The following is a 4,105-nucleotide window of genomic DNA, read 5'->3' on the forward strand; positions in this document are numbered from 1 at the left end:
TTACTATTAAATTTCTTGCACAGTACAAAAAAAAAATCCTTCTGTAGACGTTTTTCTTAATTAAAAAATATAAATACATTTCGGCATGTAATTTGGACATTTCATTTATCAGCCAAATAATAACGTTGAAGCTGAATGACTTGATGGATTTTACTATTTTTTTAAATTCACCCAAATAATGGTTTTTATAATACATCCCTCCTTTGTACCTGAGACTCGCGCTATATAGTATACCTGTACCTAATATCTTGTTTGACAAATAAGTAAACTCTTCAGTCTTGAATCTTTTTTATTCTAATTAATGACGTACGTAACAGAGTAAAATTTATTAAGTTCGAAATGCACTAAAAGTCCTTATTAATAAGTTTGAATAAATTATAAATTATATTTTTCTCCATTCAATTTCACAACTATGTGATAATCATGAATGACAATGTATATGTAAATATATATATTTATCGCTATTTTACGAATTTTTCCTTTGATCTTGCTGACTGATAATTTCCGTCTTCAGCGGAGTCGAGTGATATGAAAATTATCGCTAGAAACTAAGGGAACACGTGCCGTTGTCAAAGAAATTAACAACGTCTTCATAGGTAAAATTGCGATAAACAGATTACCATTGGTCATCTCAACTCGATTGCTATTCTCGCTTTCGCCGTACCGGCTTAAGCGAGAAAATCAATCTCGTTGAGATAACCAACGATAATCTATAAATATAGAATTTAATCATGTAAATGACATTTTTTCAGTACATATATAATAATAATTTAAAGGAAAATGCATCAGCAATTCCACACTCTTGAAATGTAAAAGGCGGATATGATGTATCCATTCTAACTAGACTTTCATTTAAACCTCCCTTCCCTGAGTTTTTTTATATTCCGTCAACCAGTGGCCAGGGGTTCACATGAAATTCATAACATAAAATCAATACACGCACTTGATTAAATCTTTTTATTGCTGTTCTTCATCTAAGAGTCAAAGAGGGAGCTTCAAGACAAAATATATACGCACACCTCTTTGAAAGCTGAAGGCACCTGCTTGTTTGGAATTCTCCACTGGATGTCGACAATAGATGAGGGGTAATATCAACAAATAAAAGACTATAATTGTAACTGGTAAGTAAACATAACAAATAGTGCCATAATAAGCCCGACGATCTCGTTTAGTTCATTTTCTCACACACATATATGCACTGTCAAAATTTGATTCATTTTCCACCAGAAGATTTCACATATCTATCATATTTGTCAATAGCAATTACCCATGAACATAAATTACATGCAGCAGATGATACTTTTTTTACGAATGCATGAGTAAAATCTGGGTCACTTGTGTATTCATTCCGTAGCTTTGTTATTACCTCAGGCTGAAATGAAAATAGAAATGTTGATAAGAAGAATTCAATTTATAGAAAAGACCGACCTTATATGAGTTCTCGTTAAAAGTATATCCAATAAAAGATAATACTATCCATCAATAAATGAAGGAAAACTTTATTATTGTGAACCTTCGTCTTGACGTAAACACTGTCGAAAAGGTTTTCACGACATAACTACTAATATGCTCACACCTCTGACACACTCAAATATATGGTTTCCTATGCGGCGACTTGACAGTATTTGCGAAGTAACGAATATGATTAAGATAGAAAATTTCAAAAAGAGCAAACATGCACAACCGTTCATCAACACGATGGCCTCCAGATGTGCAGAACTTCTATTATTCGCTAGCTGTTTCATTGTAGGCTACCAAACAGTTATGAAATAAATGCCGATTTCTTCTTGCAAGTATTTCATTCGTTGTCACAAATGATACAATCATAAAAAATAATCCCACAAACAAACATGTCCGATAAATGGGTATGAATAAAAATTAAGGAGATGTGGTGTTATTGTCAATGAGACAACTATCTTTCAGAGATCAAGCACCAGGATGTTAACAAGCTGTATGTCACCGTCAGGCCTTAATTAATACCGTATAGTAATAGAAGTCCCCAGAATGACAAATTGTATATATAATATTATGATAATTCAATACAAACGAAAAACCATCGTTCTGGTCAATGGAAAAACATCATTTAAGAAATGAATGCATCTTTTTGTGATATTATTAGGGTGTAAAAGCATTGACCGAAGCGCATTTTGTATGAAGCGCGGAGCCCTATATATAAAATAAGACGAAATGAAGATTTCAATGAAAATATCACTTTATAATTGGCGTGAGTCCGAAACACTTTTTTGGTTTTACCTTCATCAGATACATTTTTAAGGTCACCTTGTATCGTTTGACATTCAGGTTTTTTTTCTACTCAGTACACATGAACTTCTCTACAAAATAATCTTATCGTCGAACAGATATCTTTCAATCTAATAGAATTGTTCTTTCGATTAATGTGAATGTAACTTTATTTATTGAAGTTGTGACCAAATTTGTTGTTCAAGTTCGTATGCTGACCTCCAGATTTTTTTTATGTAATGTAGGGTTTCTGCGTCATTGACGTATACTCAAATTGGATTCTGTTGGCTCATCGGCGTATACTCAACATCATTTATTCGCGTAATTTTCGATCAATACAGTTAGACAAACCAATGATTTTACAACTGTATAGGCCGGAGCTTTTGTCGTTGATTTTTGATACTTACTGATATATTATCCTTGTTGAATGTCTGAAGATTCTTCAATAAGTTGGGATCACCAAGTAATTTCTTTGACTCTTTCCATGATGGGGTTCTACCAATCAATAAACATACTGCATTCATGACCATTTTAACCATATTAGAGGGCGCTACAATTGATTTCAGTTCTACAATTGATTTTTTTTCTATCTGAGAATAAATAAAAAAAGATGTTAAAATCTAATTGTTTATTCTACTTATAACATCGTATCGTCAATTCCATACAGATTAATACATGGCCTTTTCCATATCGGCCCGGGTATCATCACGAGACACCCATTACAGTTTCAGATGTTAGGGCTGATATGGGTCAAGGGATGATACAAGGGCCGATATGGAAAAGGACATGTATTAATCTTTTTATCATATACCACCAGTGTACGAACGCACCCATGCTGATAACTGCATACAAGACCGACCACGTGACGTCACATAGGGCTGATATGGGTTATCAACCTGGGTGTGAAACTTCCGCTCGTTAATCCTTTTGCAAAACTATCATATTAATGCTGAGAATATAGTAAACGTTATCATACTCGTCCCGCGCCTATATCACATGCTAGGTCGCTCTGTCAATCTCGAATCACGGGTTGGAATATGCAGTGGCGGATCCAGGGGGGGGGGGGGGTTCCGGGGGTTGGAACCCCCTCTTTTTTTTGACGATCAATGCATTTGAATGAGAACATATAGTTGGAACCCTCCCTTTATCCTGGGTTAGGAACCCCCTATAATAAATGGCTGGATCAGCCCCTGATATGGAACGTAATTCATCAAGAGAGACCTTATATTGATTGATTGATTGATGGATTGATTGATTGGTTTTTAACGCCACTTTCAGTACTATTGTCTATTTTTTAGTGGTCAGTTTTTATTGATGGAGGAAGTCGGAGTGCCCAGAGAGAATCACCGACCTTTGGTAGGAAAACTGACAATCTTGGGGTGCATTTCTTTCTAACCAAAATTTTGTAAACGTTGTGTGCCGTTTGTTATCGTTTGCTAAACGCTACAAAAGTAGAAACAAATACAGCCTTTAATCAGTGTTTACTGACCCTGTTTGAACTTTCAATAATGCATGCAAATGTTGTTGGTAAACAGACTTATTACAAAAGTTGAAACAAACACATCGTTTAATCAGGCTGAAGTTAGAAACAAATGTAGCGTTTGTACTAACAAACGATGAACGACAAACTGTAGACGCAGTTTTAGCGAGTGCATAGTTTGGTAAAGTTTAGGTAAACTTTGCAAACGTATGTTAGAAACAAATGATCAAAACATGTGCGCGCTTAGCCGTTTGTATCGTTTTTGTTAGAAAGAAATGCACTCCTAGTCAATTAAGATTGGAGTCGAGCGCACCTGCCACGTGCGGGATTCGAAATCACAACCTCAGTGTTGACAGGCTAGTGATACAGTTGTTCGACTACTTA

General features: G+C 35.1%; 1 long non-coding RNA gene across 1 annotated transcript; it reads right to left on the reverse strand.

The window, feature by feature from the left end:
* Positions 1 to 444: 444 nt before the first annotated feature.
* On the reverse strand, positions 445 to 2,825 carry LOC127701498 (uncharacterized). Its single transcript, XR_007982069.1, has 2 exons — positions 2,649 to 2,825; positions 445 to 1,372 (listed from the first exon to the last, which is right to left on the reverse strand). It is a non-coding gene; the product is annotated as an uncharacterized LOC127701498 (long non-coding RNA).
* Positions 2,826 to 4,105: the final 1,280 nt, after the last annotated feature.

This window comes from Mytilus californianus, unplaced genomic scaffold (assembly GCF_021869535.1).
Source record: "Mytilus californianus isolate M0D057914Y unplaced genomic scaffold, xbMytCali1.0.p SCAF_1, whole genome shotgun sequence".
Taxonomy (NCBI): Eukaryota; Metazoa; Mollusca; class Bivalvia; order Mytilida; family Mytilidae; genus Mytilus; species Mytilus californianus.